Consider the following 17741-nt stretch of genomic DNA (forward strand, 5'->3'; position numbering starts at 1 on the left):
GCAAAGAAAATGCATCTTGTAAAAGTTCACTTTCGGAGGCTCAATCCATGGCCCCCCATCATCTTCTTTCATAGCACAAGAAAAATAGGAGTAAAGATTGTCTTCTGGGGTTTGAGCCACATCTCACAGTCTCTGTAATGCTCAAAGAGGGGGAAAAAAAGTATACCCATTTCTTTACTGTGTTCAGCTTCAGCTTCTGTGCTGCATTGGAATGAAGAGATGTTCCTTTGAAGTACTGACTTTCCAACATGCACTTCAAGTGGTGCCCCATCTACCCGCTATGTCCTCTTGATGTGCTGGATCTTTGGTGCTTCAAGAGGATATAGTAGGTACATGGGGCACTACCTGATGTGCATTTTGCTTCACATCCCATTTACTTTATTCCACAGTCAAATATTTAATACATATTCTCTGCCTTTAATCTCTTTCTCTTTCTGATGTGCAGACTCCCCCTCATAATACTACTCTTTTGGGGCTAAATCTAGGCTTTCTTCACCCTTATTACTACCCCTTGCAGTCCTTTGTGTTTGTGCTTCAGCTGAGCCAGAAGAAAACAAAATCACATTATCATGATTCCACGATATCATCCTTCATGTTAATGTATGGTCTCACCCTCTGTGTTAGCCTTCACATGCAAAATATTCTGCTGGCTCATTTTCTCCATCTCTTATTGATGAAAATAACAGGTAACTAGCAATAAATGTGTGCATTAATATTTCAAAGCTTGTCACAAACACACCCTACTAGCACAGTTGCCGACTTTCACGCGGGTAAATAAGCAATAAGCCACAATAAGCCAAAAATCAAGCTAATCACATTTCAAAACAAGGCCAAACCAAGCCAGTCCCTAAGAACCCCAACACTCTATGTGACTAGATCCCCCCGGCGTGCAGTCTGGGACTGTGGTGGGCCCGCTGTGCACCCCTGACTTTCTTCCCACCTTGCCCCTGCTTGCCCCTTCCCCTGCTTGCCCCCCGCTTACCCCTGCTTGCTGGGAGCCGATAAAAAAAAAAAGAAGCAACAATCTACAAGCCAAAAACTAGCCAACAAGCAACTCACAAGCCAATTAAGCCAAAAACAAGCCCAATTTCTGCGGGGTTTTTTTGCGGGTTTGGCATGTCTGCCTACTAGTGCATTAATATTTATTTATGAGAAATTAATGTTTCTGCTCTTTTAACTATTATTAATTCTTGTTATGATTCTGAAAGCTGTTATACACATTGATAGACTAATGAACAGATGTTTTTGAAGGGGTTTTAAGACAGTTTAATTCTAAGAATAAAATACTAGCAGTCTGATAAAAACATTATTTGCTGCTATTTGTAATCCTTGGTCCTCGTTGCTTCCTTTGTTACACCTCAGGATGATTTCTAGCTAATCCACCCATCTAATGTAATCTATCAGATCTATTCAATCAATCTATATATCTGGCCCCTACAACCATAGTATCTGTCCCTCCATATGCTTTCGATTAGCTAGAAATTACCTTAACGATTTGCAAAACAACCTGCATGGAAGCTTTTTATTGCTTTTAGACTTAGAGTCAGGTGTGTATGTGGTGTGAGCGGAGGGGTGTTGGTTTTTGTTGTTCTTTTAATAATCTATTTGATAATATAGGGGCCCTTTCATGATCCCACTGAAATCAATTACAAAACTCTCATTGACTTCAGTGAGAATGACGTGAGACCAGACCCTTGCCACTGCCCCTGTCTGGCTAGTTTGCATTGCTCAGTAAACACTAAGCATTTATAAAGCTGCCTTAAGTGGGTATTGTGGGATTCCCCTGTTGTAGATGAGTCCCCTGGGTGCTGTAAAGATGAGCTAGTTGGGTCTATGTCTCTGATGCCTAGTTTCTATCAGGGGGTATTGCCAAAGTGCAGCGCACTCTGGTGATCCTGGACCAGCAAAGCAGCCATAAGGGCCCTTACTAAGGCCTTGTCTTCACTGCCACTTTACAGCGCTGCAACTTTCTCGCTCAGGGGTGTGAAAAAACATCCCCCTGAGCGCTGCAACGTGGCAGTGTAGACAGTGCACCAGCACTGGGAGCTGCGCTCCCAGCTCTGGGAGCTATTCCCCTTGTGGAGGTGGGTTTTTTAGAGTGCTGGGAGAGCTCTTTCCCAGCACTGGTGCCATGACTACACAGCCATGTTAAAGCGCTGCCACGCGCTGTGAAGACATGCCCTAAGTTATAGAAGAGGACAAAACAATCCTAAGATTAAAGGAGAAAAGGTAACTTAGAGCTACCCCACCCCACCATCAAACCTTGGGTTCTGCACTGAGCACTAAGATCCATGTATTTGGTGAGGAAGATGAAATAGTCTAAAATCCTGCTATTTGTAATAGTTGGGAATAATCAAGAAGCAGGGCATTTCCTGAGGATTTAGCCTGCTAGGTAGGAGAAGTTAATTCCCAGGAACTTTCATGCTATCCTTATGCTAATGCTATTTTAAGCATTAAATGAAAAGTAACTTACACAGTAAGCCTATGGATATTTTTCCCCCCTGGATGATGCAGTTTCATTTGGCTTCAGTTGGTATGTACATAGCTCCAGAAAATTACTACACTGTATTAGTCAGTCAGATTGCTTGAATCTCTCAACATTCCATTCCCCCATATAAACAAACTTAGATATGGCCATAACATTAGAATTTATTTCAGGGAAATCATACAGTTTTGCTTGGCCTGGTGAATGTGCGTAATCACTACCCCATGAAGTATGTTTGAAGATTTACAAACAGTAAGGAGTGGAAGATCACAAGGCCTCTGGCCAATGAATACTCTACTTTATCAGGTCCTGGGCATTAGATACACAAATTTTTCTGGAACTCCACCTACACATCACAAGCATGTCACTATGGGTACACATGTATATCTGTGATGTGGGTACAACAATGCTAATATAAGGTTAGGTTCTGCCACATTTACATTAAGTAGCACCTTAATCCATGAGTAGCCCCATAGCTTTTAATAGGATTGATGCAAAGTAAAATTCTGCTTAACATGAGCAGGGATGACAGAATCTGGACCAAAGTCTGAATGTTTAATCACCTCTGTCACTGGATCTCATTTGTATTGCCTTCTGCCATTCCACTCTAGCCACTGACAGTGCAAAATAAATCCACTTAAGGGTTAAGCTATTTGCTAGCAGCACACAGATTTTTAGTGGGTAGTTAACTTGCCCTGTGTAAAGGTAAAAGGGAGAGGACATGGAAAAGTGTATTTTGTCTTTTGCCTTTGGTTATGTGGTATAATGATTCCCCTTCATTGTATAGCTCAAAAGAATGAGTTCAAATCTAGAAATATTTGTTATCATGCCTACTGCCTGGTATCATTTCAGGTGACAAATACTATACTCAGATCCTTTTGAGAGGAGGAAAGCTGCATGGACATTAATGTGTCAAAGTGTAGCTATGTAGTTTAATCAGTATCTATGTGGGGGAGGATGGTCCAGTGATTAGGCCACTAGCCTAGAACTTAGTAGACCTGAATGCAAGCTCTGTGGGGCCAGAAGGAAAGAATGAATCTATAACCTAGAGATTAGTGCACTCATCTGGAAGACTCAGGTTCCAGTCTCTGCTCCAATAGCTATTTAAATATTTCATACAAAATGGCATAGCTTCAACAGGAGTGATTGAGAGACACACCCTCTAGCCCACCCACTAAGAGGTGGGAGACCTGGTTTCAAACAGTCCTCCTCCAATTAGGCAGAGGGAGGATTAAAACCTGGGGCTCCTGCATCCTGGATGAACGTTTTGGGTGTGGGGACAGAAGAGAGCACCACCACCTCTTTGCTTTGTGTTGGTTAGGCATGCTCTGATCTTACCTGCCAGATGAGACACTGCAAATGAGATAGGAGGGAGAACACCCAGTTAGTGAATCCAGCCAGACTTATGCACCAAGCAGCTCAGTAATGTCAGGTCTTAGATGGCTGTGTGCGTACCCACTGGCAGAAATGTAGGCACCTAGAGAATTTAGGCAGAGCGGAGCAAAGGTTTTGAAGATTTAAGTTTTGGATTTGGGCTCCTAAAGTGGCAGCTAGGAACCTAAATCTGTTTGTGGATCTAGCCTGTAGTCTCTCTGTGCATCTGCTCCCCAGCTGCAAAAGGAGGAAAATAACTTCACAACACCTCTATGAGGTGGGGAAGAGAAGTGTGTTAAATATTGTGATGCACTCAGATACTTTGGGAATGGAGGACATAAAAGTATCATAGATGTGAGTTATTTTTAAGAATCATATCACAGCTCTTTTTTATTAAAATAAAATAGTTGTAGTTGTCAAAGCCTTTAACAAGAACAATTTTTGCCAATGTCACTATCTATTTAATCTTTGTCTAGCTTTTCTTCAAAATATTTCCATCTAGTTACCTATTATGGTTTTATTAATTCTCGATGACATCAAATCAAATTTTTATTTAGTTTTTCTTGTTTTCAGTTTTTCTGCATCTTCAGCATTTTTCATTCTTCTCTCTTCATCTGTTCTTATTTTCAAGTCTGCTTTAATTTCATTACAAAGAATAGTTGTGGTCTTGAGCCACAACCATGTTACAGATTTAAATTTGAAATATGCATAATAAAAAGGACAGCTCTGTAACCAATGCCATCTCAGATTTACTAAGGTTTTAGACATTCAGAGTCTCGGCTATGAAGTGGACCAACCCAATAAGCATGAAAATCAGTCAGGTTCTCAGAAGCTATTTCTTCCTTTTATGTGAGTTCAGGACTGTGATGCATTTCATGGAGAGGAGTGACAGAGATCTTTGCATCAGATTCACCTGGAAATTTAAATAGCATTCTGCCAAAGAAGCTTTTTTGGAAAGCAGAGTTAATCCAGGCACAGGCTAGATGGTATGTTAAGTATCTCTGGATGACTATGGAATTTTGATCTGCTCTTTCTTTCCCAAACAGTTCTCTGAATGAAATGGTAATATCCTATTGCTGTGGGCTTCCCACCTACAGTCCCTTAGTGTGTTTTCGCCCTTTGGCCTTGGTTGCTCCTATGGACCATTAACACTCTCTTCAAGTGACTTCACACATGTCTTGTCAATTAACCAGTAATAAGACACCACCTCATATCTATGAGCGTCTTTTTGTGCAAGCTAAGTGGAATTCAGAATGTCATTACTATTGACCCTACAGTGTTTGGCATAGTCCTATTATATATGAACATTTAAGAAGATGGATACTTGAACATGATATATTATTGTCAACTCTTTTAGTTAATAAAGGAAGTTAGATTTTAGTTTAGTACAGTTTTGGCCAGATGGAGAATTGATGTCCCTTGGTCCTATGTGACAATCTCCATAAAGTCATGTTCTTTTAAAACACAGAAACAATACAATACAGAAGCAAGCTGTATTACCGGAATGAAAACAAATGTATTACATTGTTTGCAAAAGTACGCAATACTTTAACATTGCTTTTGGTCTTAAAACAACAAGGGTGAAATTCTAGCTTCAGTGAAGTCAGTGGGAGTTTTGTTGTTGACTTCAATGGAGCCATGATTTCACCCAAGATATAGAGTAGTGCTGTGGGCTAAAGTGATCTTTTTTCACTGGGACTTGAGACTTGTTTCAAAATCTGGGTAAGGTACCAGTGACATAATGTGTTCTCTGTCCCCCCCATGTCAGACTGTCTTCAAAGTGGGTGTTCCTCATCTCTATGGCAACTAGAGGCAGACCAGATCTTTGCTCTTAGTCTGGGTGTAGGATCGCCCCTCAGGATGAGCTCTCCAGAATTATCTGCCTCCAAATGGCACACATGGCAGACTTCCGGGGTCCCCTTTGGAGTAGAGCTTGCACAAGATTTTTAAAAGAGTATTAACTAAATGCCTCTCAGTGGCTTCATTGGCTTTGAAGTTTTTCGTCTCAAAACTGTTAAACTAAAAAAAAAAAAACTTTTGGCTTTCTGAGGAGGGTTGAGGGACAGCACCTTTCCTCCCCTTACCCTGCTGAAATGGCAGACAGAAACCAGGCCACGTGGAAGCTCCTTCACTTAAATCAAGCCAGAACAAGTAGCATGTAAGGGGGTAAGTTTTTGCAAAGCCCCTCTCCCCTAAGCATGGGACCCCTATTACTCTCAGGTGAAGACAAGGCCCCCTGTAGCAACCAAGAGGAAGGAATTCCTGCTCCCAACCAGCATGTAGGCAAGGCCTGTGCAGAGCTGGTTAAGAAGGCCACAGACCATACCTCCTTCCCACAAGCTGTTTTGTATGCAAACCTCAGCTTGCATGAAAGATGCCAGCTCCTGCAACCTTTCTGATACTAGAGAGACATTTGTGTCCAGTGGCTGCAGCTCACTCCTCATTGTGTACAATTGGTCTTTCCTCAGCTCAAATCCAGGTAGCATGGGAATGAAATTGTTCAGATCTCCTTCCCTAGGAGATAGACCTCCAACTTATCCCCTTCCAGCCTCTAGGATTACAACAGGAGACCACGAAGTGGCTATTATTGTCCTCAGAGAGACATTCAGGGAGTTCCAAAAGAACTCAAATGTGAAACTGCAGAACTACTAACTGGGATATGTAATCTATCACTTAAATCAGCCTCTGGACCAGATAACTGGAGAGTAGCTAATGTAATGCCTATTTTTTTAAAAAGCTCCAGAGGTGATCCTGACAATTACAAGCTGGTAAACCTAAACTTAGTACCAGGCAAACTACAGTAAAGAACAATATTTTCAGATATATAGATAAACAAGATATGTTAGGGAAGACTCAACACGGCTTTTGTAAAGGGAAATCATGTCTCACCAATCTTTGGAATTCTTTGAAAGTATCAACAAGCCTTTGGACAAGGTAGGAGTGCCAGAATGGGGAAAGTAGGGGGCCATCGTCCTCCCACTTTTTACTAGCTATAAGGGCAAGCAATGGGGGGAGGGTGCGAAGAGGAGTGAGCAGGTGGCAGGGTCTTTGTGGAAAGAGGCAGCGCGGGAGTGGAGCCTCAGAGAAAGGGGCACCGTGGGGGCAGGGCCACGGTTTGGTCGCCAGTAGCCACCCCACTTTTAGGGACCTTCCGGCGCTCCTGGGACAAGGGTGATCCAGTTGATATAATGTACTTGGACATGCAGAATGCCTTTGACAAGGTCGCTTACCATAGGCTACTAAGCAAACTAAGTAGTCATGGAATAAGAGGGAAGGTCCTCTCATGGCTCAGTAACTGGTTAAAAGACAAGAACCAAAGGGTAGAATGAAAAAGTCACAAGTAATTTTTCCTTTCTTGCACACAGAGGGCTTGCACGATCACATATATGTTTGGTGAGAAATGAAAAAAAGGTGCTGCAGAACAGGATTGATATCTGTTGCACAGAGTCATTATAAGCAGTAAGCTTGCAAAATACTTGTCCAAACTAAAACTGGCTTTGGATGTTTGTTTTGTTTTGTTTTGTTTTTTCTTTTGAGCATGAAAATCCACCTTTAAAAAGAGATCTTTTGCAGTATTTTGCTACTTCCTTTCTTTTGGTAGCACAAAGCAATGCTGCAAATATAGCAAAGGTAAGATTTTTGAGAAAATCTCAGTCCAACATCTTTGTTTTCTTTTCTGTGGACTTTATGCTGCCCCTTAATTAAACTTTTTTTTGAGGCATCATGTAATGGGTTATGTTGCTCTTCAAAGAGAAGGGGGAGGAAAACAAAGTTCCTGAAACACTTGACAGAAAATGGTTGTTGAATGTAAAAAGCTGATGGTAACAAATTGCCTTAAAAATTAGAGGAACAAAAAAAAAATTCTAAAAAAATTGTGCTTACAGTAACCAGAACTCTAAACATAGGGCAGACTTTTAAGATATCCTCTGCTGCACTGTATCAAGGCAACTAACATTTTAAAAGAAATTATATTTAGCATAGATTTTGGGGGTTTTTTATATGTTTGCACAGCAGGGACATATTCTTACCAATATCTTGCATATTTTGTTGTTGTATTTGGGAGTTGTTGTTTTTTTCTTAGCATACTGGAAATTTTATTGCTCGTGCCTGGCCTGTCTCTTAACTCATGCTAATTATATTCATAATTAAATGTTAAACAAGAATGACTACAGCCAACTGGCTTGCACAGGTGTCTTTGTTATGAATGGTTTATTGCTTAGACAATAAATCACTGGACCCCAATCTGCGGTAATCTGTTCAATGAGAACCCCTTTAAATGTAGAGATTCACGGTGTGCCATAAGGGCAGGATAGCGTTTTGAAACCGGTAGTTGTGGGTAGGTGCTAATAGAATGGATTGTGCTGAAGCATGCCTTGTCTCCAAAATCCCTAGACTGCATATTCTTTTATAGGATCTTATTCAGCTTTAATCCTGTCTTTATCTTTCTCTTTGTTTTAACCATCTGACAATCCATTAAGTTTGTCTACACTTTTATACATTAGTAAAACTAAATGCTTTTTCCATTCTCCTACACTCCATGGAACTGCTGTACTTAGAGCATTCCATATCTGTGGAGGAGAGGAAACAGCCACTGGCTCTTTAGAAGGAATGTCATTTGGTCCAAAAATACCCATATGAAAAGTGTGTCTCAATTCCATTTGAAAAAAGTGTGTTTCTAATTTACAACCAGATTCAGTCCTGGTGCGCCAGTGATTCTTCATTGGTGTTACACGGTGTAAGAGCTCAGCGAATATCAAGGAGAATATTTACAAATGTTGCAGTGAATTAAAAAACAGATTGCATATTGCACACCTGTTGTACTCACTTTTCACAAATATTCAGCAGAGTGAAATGTTGTCCATACAAACAGTCATAGCAAATGGATTTTGGTTTTGTAGCCTAAATTTGATTTCTGATTAAGAAAAAATTTGGGAGGGGACAAAGGAAGCAACGAAGCAACTCACTTAGAATTTCACCTGTGGAGTTAGTAGAGGAGGAGGGAGAGAATGGAGGAGGAAAGAGGGAGAAAAGTTTGAGGCTGTCCATTTTGGAGGGAAAGAGAAACAAAAAAGGATGAGGAAACACTTATCACCTATGATGAAATTCCTGTGAAAGACAGGTGAACTGAAGGTCTGATGAGGGCAGGTTGGACACTTCAGTCCTGTGGGATCATGTGGAGGCTCTGCTGGGGAAAGGTGTTTCTCTTCATTGTCAGCAATGGGTGCAGCTTCCACCTCGAGGGAGGAATGTTCGTGTTAGGAGGAGTAATGGCTTGAGGGAAAGCAGCTAAATACAGCCTCACCTTCAGAATCCTATAACTGCAACATTGAACCTCTCTTGGAGACTTCTGTACATTCACACACAGCCTGGTTATGGAGAAGATGACAGAGCCCTTGATAAGGAGAAGAGGACCTGAGAGAAAAGGAAAAAGGAACTTACTATGAGAGAAAAAAATGACTTAGATGAGAGGCATTGGTTTGTCTCCCACGCTGTGCCCTTCTCTTCTGTCTGTATACCTCCCTGCCATGTAGGAGATCCTGCTGTCCCAGTCCCAGCACACTATATGTGAAATACTGTTGTATATGGGACACTGCTTAGCAACACAGAAGAAGGTGACTATTTTGTTCCTCAGCCTCCGGCCAGAATTCTGACATGGAAGCTGTCTTGGGGATCAGACCTAGGAATGCACATTTGCATCTGCACCAAAATTACTAATTTAATATTTACTGTGGTGAATGATGATGGGTCACTGAAAATTGAAGACCAGTAAATTAAACACTCATGATCCTTTGGTCTAGCCGAGTTGTGCTAAGTGCAGTGCCTGAGGTTAGGAGGGAAAGGTGCTACATCTGTGTTTCCTTATTACCCCAGACCACTTTGGTTTCTGGCATGAATGAGAGCAGAATCTGGGCTGCATTCATTTACACCAGCTGTAAGAGGATATGTGACTGCAGCCTTCACAGCAAGGACCATGCCAGTCCCCTTGGCTACAGACCTGGTAAAATGGCAGTTAAACAAACAAGGTAAGGCTCTGGCAATACCTTTAGTAGCTGGGACCATGTAGGCATGTGTCAACCTCAATTACTTTGTGCAAGAGTGATAGGAGAAATTAATTTTAAATCAATAAACCATTACAGCAGCCTAATTTTTCTAGAAGTGATATCTCTGAGGAGGCCTGATTCAAGTGGCTGATAAAGGTGTGGGGGGGTGGGGAGTTTAAATGTTTTCAAAATTCCACCAACTAGTCCCGCTCTCTCCCTGAGAGAATCAAACATCAGGTGACTTAGCCAGAACCTGCTCATTTATTACAGCAGCGCATACCCAGTCAGGGAAAAGAAATAATACCATGTTGTTAGGGTGGGCAATCACATGATAATACAAGTACTACAGAGACTACATACAGTGAACACAGTTTGAAATGTGGTTGCATGAAACATTTGTCAAATCGTACTAGTGTTTAAGTATGAGGGCAGGTTCTGTGTTCCTACCAAGAGTGGGACAGAGTTCAGTCAAAGTTAATGTGGTTTATACTGTCTCTTGAGGGACACAAATTGTGGAAACCTGCTGCTGGAAAACCTGACAATCTGGCCATGGAAAAGCATCCTTGGCAGCTGTACGTGCACCTGCTGTACTGGATGACAGCTGAAAAGAGGAGACGAGTAAGAAAAAGTGAGGGAATGGAAGAAATAAGTAATGCCACGAGTCTGCCTCCCTTTTAAAGTGATGGCAGTGAATAGGCAGTACAAAGGCAACCTGTTCAGCACAAATCCATTGCACTTCACTTTTATTTTTCTTCTGTTAAATGGGATTTCCGTAAGATGGCTCCACTGTATATACAGCACAAGTATTAAAGTTTAAATATCCATGATCTTAAAAAACTGAATAAAATAACACGTTTCTTCCCAAAAAGTCAAACAGTTGCTGTTCGATTCTCTTAGATATGAAAATATAAGTCTGTTAACTTGGCTCATGTAGGCTATGTCTATAGTAGGTCCAGACTGAAAAAACCTTTACTCACCTTGATGAGCAGTTACTCACACAAGTGATTTCACGGACATCAGTAACTCTGCCTGTATGATTAACTGTTCATTAATGTAACTAAGGGGTTCACAATCTGGCCCTTATCAAATAAAACAATGTATGCAAGTAGTGCTGCCCTGAAAATCACCATAAAATTTACCCGCCCAGGCACAAAATCTACATGCCTACACTTACCATTATAATGTTGCTTAAAATCAAATTGTATTTTACTCAGCCATAAAAAGAAAATGACCTTAGCCAAGTAGGCATGCAGACTTTTGCAAGATTTTAGTGGCCTAAAAGATAGGGGATAACTAATAGTGTTTAGATGCAAGTGCATGTCTGCATAAATCCTTGTGGAGCTCACTGATCTTTCATAACCAATAATAACAGGAATCTTGACTCCAAAGCAAAAAGAAAACATCTTCCAAAGTGATATGACCCACTCTGGTTAGCGTCGTGAGCTAATCGAGAGAAATATCCTGATAGTGCACATGGCAGTAAGGCAGTGTCAAGCATAACACTGCTAGTAAAAGGCAGAAGGTCTGGAGTTAGCGCATAGTCAAGGTGTCATGTAAGGAATGGCTGTTACGGGTGCAGAAGGAGCGTGGGGTGAAAGGTGAAAAGAGCTAAAATCTCCAACCAAAATGTCCTGTCCACCATCACTAACTGCTGCAGCTGCTGTTAAGAGGAAAGGGGGACTGGGAGAAAAACACTTGGGTGCCTACAAGACTAAAGTGAGTGCTGAAGGCAAGTGGGGGAAGCATGCAAGCTTCAGCAGTTCTTTTTGTTTATTTAAAAAAAAAAAAAAAGGAGAGAGAGGCAGAGAGGGCTTGCCCAGCAGGCAATTTTATACACGCTTCTGCAGTTCCAACCCTTGGCTACCAAGTGCCACTTTTAGAATGGTGTTTTTCTCTGCTCATGTTTGATTTGCATCTGTAGCTCCACATTCACCCAGAACTAACCCACATGCTCTGCAGCTGAGTTCTTTGCTCATTTTTCTTCATACTGTAGATTGGGAGCACCTCATGCACTCAGACTCCAGCATGCAAGTTTAAGTGTATTACCATAAAAAAAAACCTGGCCCACTGTGCGAATACAAATCCTCTGCAGAGAGCTATCAAAACTGTGGAGACAGTAACCACCGAATGAAATGTTAGTAGGATTTGATCCAAGATAAGTGTTTTCTCTTTGAAGCTGTAGCTGTCCCTTATTTTAGATGGTATTTCTGAATCACGCCCTGAAAATGGGGTCTTTTGGCATACGCTGTAGGCTGATGACAGGCAAAATGAGGAAATTCTGTCTCAGAAATCTCCAAAAATAATCTTAGGCTTGACATAACTCACCATGTCATAAAGTGATATAAGCACATAAACACAAAGCAGGGTTTAAAATTTAAAGGAGAATAATCCTATTTTGAGATGAGATACTTTCCATCAATTTGGATAACAAATATCTGATCCAGAATATAGGCACTAGGCTTTTAATGCTGAGAATTCTTAATGCTTTCCATTCCCATTAGTTAGCAACTGTGGCAGTTTGCTGACTACCGCCATTATCTGATAGTGGATCAGCATACCTCTAACATTATACACATAACACAAGATTTCTACCTGGAATAAATATCTCCTCTATTGTCTTTAACCCCTCAGTGCCAGTGATCCAGAGCTCCCATTGCCAAACACTGATGCAAAATGCATTAATGCTTAGCATTCGGAAATCCCAACTCCTAGTGCCAAAAGGTTCATAAATATAGTAATGAAACCCCTTGACTCAAAGTGAGCACTATTTAACAGAACAAGCATGAACAGCCTTTAGGAGATTTTGCAGCTGGATTTGTTCCACTGTGTCAAAGCTCAACCACCGAGATAGTAGTTTTAAAAACTGTGCAAGTCAAAAAAAAAAAAAACCTCTCAAGAAATGTGAAGAAACTCATGAAAAGAGGAAGTAATTTACACCACTGCAACCTACATGAGAAAGTAGACACCAGGAATGAAGTATGAATTCAGTGGCAGATGTCAAGGTCTCCGGGAACTGTCCACCAAGCTTTATTTTGCACATGTTCCTGAAAAACTAAACTGAGTGCTTTGTGTGATAATTTACAAGCAAATCAGTGTCAATAAATCAGAATTGTGTAAGCAGTCATGTTTATTATATTCCTGTTGCTTAATATTCATGATAGTAATTTATTTTTATAGTACAGTTTCACTGTTATCTCCTCCGATGCTGTAACTTTGAGTCAAGCAAGCTGCAGAAGGAGGTCAGATAACCCTTTAAAGACTGTAAAAGTTCATTCACTCAGTGAAATGTGCTCAACTGCATGTTTCTTTGAAAATACTGCACAAAATTGTTGAAGTTGTTCCGTAAAATATAAATATGTGGCTTTTATTATTCTTTAAAGCATTTTAGCGTTATTCAGTTACCAAAACATCATTACAAAACAGGAAGCACAAAATTGCTGTGCATGGATACCAACTTTGGAAAATAATGCTCCTTAAAGTACCAGAATTACAAAGTTGAATCAACATCAGATGGATTTTAGTGTCAAAGCTTTAATTAGGTTAGTGCTTTCCCCCCTAAAATATAGCTTCAGAATAGTTATTTAAAACCTTGAGATATTTGTTCTGAAATAACACAACAAGCTAGTTTCACAAAAGGACTTAGGTGCCTAATTGCCACTTTAGATGCCTAAATCCCAGAATCTGGCCCCACTGGGATTCACTAAGCCCCTGCTCAGCTGCCCCCTATCTTTGTAGGTACCTAAACTCACTTGGCACCTATATTTTTTCAGTAAAAGTTCCCTCAGCTTTGTTTCTGCCTCTGAACATGTGTACAGCAGCCTATGCCAGGTGTCTACATGCCCAAGCCCCAGAGCGATTCACAAACCATAGAGAGATAAGCATTCCTCTGCCTAACTCGCCTGCAGGGCCTGATCTAGTAGGTGTGTCCAGAACTTGCCTACTGGATCGGGCCCTTATAAATGCATTTACACAAAACTGCCAGGGAGGAGCAGAAAGAGGACTTCCCTCATAACTTTTAGTTCAGTGGCTAGGGAACTCACCTGGAATATTGGAGACCCAAGATTCTGTCCCACTATTACAGTGATTTTTTTTAATTATATGTCCACAGTGGAATATCTTCAATAGGAGAGACTGAGAGCACCCCACATCAGAATATCCTATAGATTAGTGGCTAGAGCACTCACCTCAGAGAGGGAAGAGCCCTGCTCAAATCCTTTTGCCCACTTTGGTGAAGGAGAGACTTGAACTGGGTATCTCCCACATTCCAGGTGAGTACCCTAAGTTCTGGACTAAAAGTTATGAGGAAAGTTGTCCTCTTCCTGCCCCCCGGGCTTCTTGCTAAAATACAGTAGGCACCTAACCCCAAAAGAGAGTTTGCGGCTGAAAATCCCAAGCAAAGGGAGGCACCTCCCTGCAGTCCAGATTTAGGTGCCTATCTCCAAGACACACCACTTGGCTTGACATCTCCCATTGGGTAGTCTCCTACTGTGTTGGCTTTTGCAAATCCCATTCTCAGGCACCTGTCTCTCATCATTCATTGTATGTGGAACCAAAGTGCTGAACTCAGGCTTTGTGAATCCCAGTGATTTTCTAGGTGCCTTAAAGTTAGGTGTGGCAATACTCAGTGGTCACCATGCCTAAGTTCCTTTGTCTCAAAGTTCCTAGCTCAAGGAGGAAACATTAAGCTGATGACTTTTTAATTTTTTAAAAACGTCAATGGCCTGATTCTCATTTACACCAAATCCCATGTACACTGCTCAGAGTGGCTTTAAAGTGGAAGTGAATGTAATTTCCATTTTATAGCCCCTTTTTACACTTCAAGAGCAGTATAAAGGGGCCTTTGTGTATATGTGAAAATCAGGTGCAAACATGTGAATGTAGTTCTTGATAAAGATGCCAGGTTAACAGCTCTAGAGATTGTGGTTCCTTATACACTGGACAGGTGCAGCAAAACAGCTCACTTCCACCAAGGCACCTCAGTCCTGATCTGCAGGGATCACTTGTAGGCATTGCTAGGTGTCTATGGCTGTTTTAGTCCCAGCCTCTAGTGAGAGTGCTAATTAGTGATCATTATGGTGGTGGATACTAGATTGTTCTGAATTAATAACTAAAACTACTTAGCTTTTTAATGATAGCACTTCTTAAGTTAATACATGGATATACTTCAAGTAGGTTGAACATAGGAAAAAGAAAATACATTGTTTCCTTCCTCAGGACTGTTTCTCACGTGTGCTTTTAGAAAGACAAACAGTTCTCTATAAATTAGTTTAGCTACTTTGATTTTATGGTCCATACCTTTTTTAAATACAATCTTATGGTAGGTTCACGTCTGTAAAACATAACTGTGTTTATTTAGTGTAATGACAAAAGGTACAAAGCAAAAGCAAGGATGGGGGCAATCTCAGGTGCTGGGGTGGGAAAAGGTAGGGTGGGGCAGGGACTTTGGGGAAAGGGTGGCATGGGGGTAGGGTGAGGGCGGTGCAGGGGCAGGAAGAGGCAAGGGGGAGGTCGAGCACCCACCAGGCAGAGGGGAAGTCGGTGCCTATATTCTTGCCAGCAAGTTAAAGAAGTATGGGCTGGATGAATGGACTATAAAGTGGATAGAAAGCTGGCTCAACAGGTAGTGATCAATGGCTCCATGTCTAGTTGGCAGCCAGTATCAAGCAGAGTGCCCCAAGGGTCGGTCTTGGGGCCAGTTTTGTTCACTATCTTCATTAATGATCTGGAGGATGGCGTGGATTGCACCCTCAGCAAGTTTGCAGATGACATTAAACTGGGAGGAGTGGTAGATACGCTGGAGTGTAGGGATAGGATACAGAGGGACCTAGACAAATTAGAGGATTGGGCCAAAAGAAATCTGATGAGGTTCAGCAAGGACAAGTGCAGAGTCCTGCACTTAGGACAGAAAAATCCCATGCACTGCTACAGACTAGGGACCGAGCGGCTAGGCAGCAGTTCTGCAGAAAAGGACCTATGGGTTACAGTGGACGAGAAGCTGGATATGAGTCAACAGTATGCCCTTGTTGCCAAGAAGGCTAACAGCATTTTGGGCTGTATAAGTAGGAGCATTGCCAGCAGATCAAGGGACGTGATCATTCCCCTCTATTCGGCATTTGTGAGGCCTCCTCTGGAGTACTGTGTCCAGTTTTGGGCCCCACACTACAAGAAGGATGTGGAAAAATTGGAAAGAGTCCAGCGGAGGGCAAGAAAAATGATTAGGGGGCTGGAGCACATGACTTATGAGGAGAGGCTGAGGGAACTGGGATTATTTAGTCTGCAGAAGAGAAGAATGAGGGGGGATTTGATAGCTGCTTTGAACTACCTGAAAGGGGGTTCCAAAGAAGATGGATTTAGACTGTTCTCAGTGGTACCAGATGACAGAACGAGGAGTAATGGTCTCAAGTTGCAGTGGGGGAGGTTTAGGAAAAACTTTTTTACTAGGAGGGTGGTGAAGCCCTGGAATGGGTTACCTAGGGAGGTGGTGGAATCTCCTTTCTTAGAGATTTTTAAGGTCAGGCTTAACAAAGCCCTGGCTGGGATGATTTAGTTGGGGATTGGTCCTGCTTTGAGCAGGGGGTTGGACTAGATGACCTCCTGAGGTCGCTTCCAACCCTGATATTCTATGATTCTATGTAGGTGGCCATGTAGGTATTCTGGGGAGCACCACCCATGATTTAGTAGGTAGCTCTCTATGTATCTTTGGCATTGTATTAGAGGGTACTGCTGGTTGAAATTTCTTTCTTTTGGGTGAGATCTGGTCATTAAAGATCCCATAGGATTTTTTTTTTTTTTTTGCAAAGTCAGGAGTGTTGACAGCATTGTCCTGGGCATATTTCAGCTCCAGTAATTGCATTCTGCCTACTAAAATTTCCCCTTCAGTTTCCATAGGGTGTGGTATTCTTCATTTTCTATCTGTTTACTGTGATGTAGCATTTTTCTATGGTATTGAACAGTTGTAGCCTTTCACCTCAGAGGCTACAGCATTTCAATGGTAGAAGTAGTATTCAGTTTCTAAAGTGCTTGGGGATAAAAGGCACTGTATAACTATACAGTGACCATATTGGTCGGTGCCAGTGGTTTTCTTTTAAGGAAGAGACTTTTGATGAAGCTGAAATTTTTGATGAAGCTGAGTATTGTACATAATCAATTGGTTTTCATCTATATACATTTTTTTCATTAGAAAGTAAGCTGGGACTACAAAAAATTGCTGATGGGATGAACAGAATGTAAACTCACCTCATCACACAGATATCTTAACAAAGATTTTGAGGGTTTTTTTATGACAGAAAGAATGCCTGTGATTCAAGAAATGGGGAAGATAAGCAGACTGAAAACATTTTTTTTCTATGTGTAGACTATCATTAAATGTATTTAGATTTATACCCTATAATTATTATGATTGCAGCAATTAATCAATCAACTGATTAACATGTAGGGTCAGTAGGACCTAGTGCTCTTATCTTGAAACTTGAATTAATTAATTATCTCTTACCAACATTATGATTTTCTACTTGTGTATCCAGTTTGTATAAAGTGTCCCTATTGACAAAATAGATACCAGTTTTTCTACTTATTGAGTTAGGCATGTGAAGCTACTGATGTACCTTTACTAATTTGCTGACAGAATTTTAAATGAGTTAAAATATTTTAAGCTTTGCATAATTTTTAACTCCATGTTATATTCTAATTATCCAGGTTCAAATGATTTGTTTTCAGTGTAGCAACTTAAGAGCTCTTATCTGTTCAAGAGGAGTCGATTCAACTGGTGTATACTGTTTTAGTGATATAATTCTGTGTTAATTATACTACAAGACAGTGCAGTCTTTATACTCAGGGTATAT

The 17741-nt window shown here is 41.1% G+C and overlaps 1 protein-coding gene across 1 annotated transcript in view; it reads left to right on the forward strand.

Annotated features, from left to right (window-relative positions):
* The window catches only part of ARHGAP15 (Rho GTPase activating protein 15), a 418305-nt gene that overhangs the window by 339846 nt on the left and 60718 nt on the right, over positions 1-17741 (forward strand). The window lies entirely within an intron of this gene.

Source organism: Terrapene carolina, unplaced genomic scaffold (genome assembly GCF_002925995.2).
Source record: "Terrapene carolina triunguis isolate 2854851 unplaced genomic scaffold, T_m_triunguis-2.0 Scaffold62, whole genome shotgun sequence".
Lineage (NCBI taxonomy): Eukaryota > Metazoa > Chordata > Testudines > Emydidae > Terrapene > Terrapene triunguis.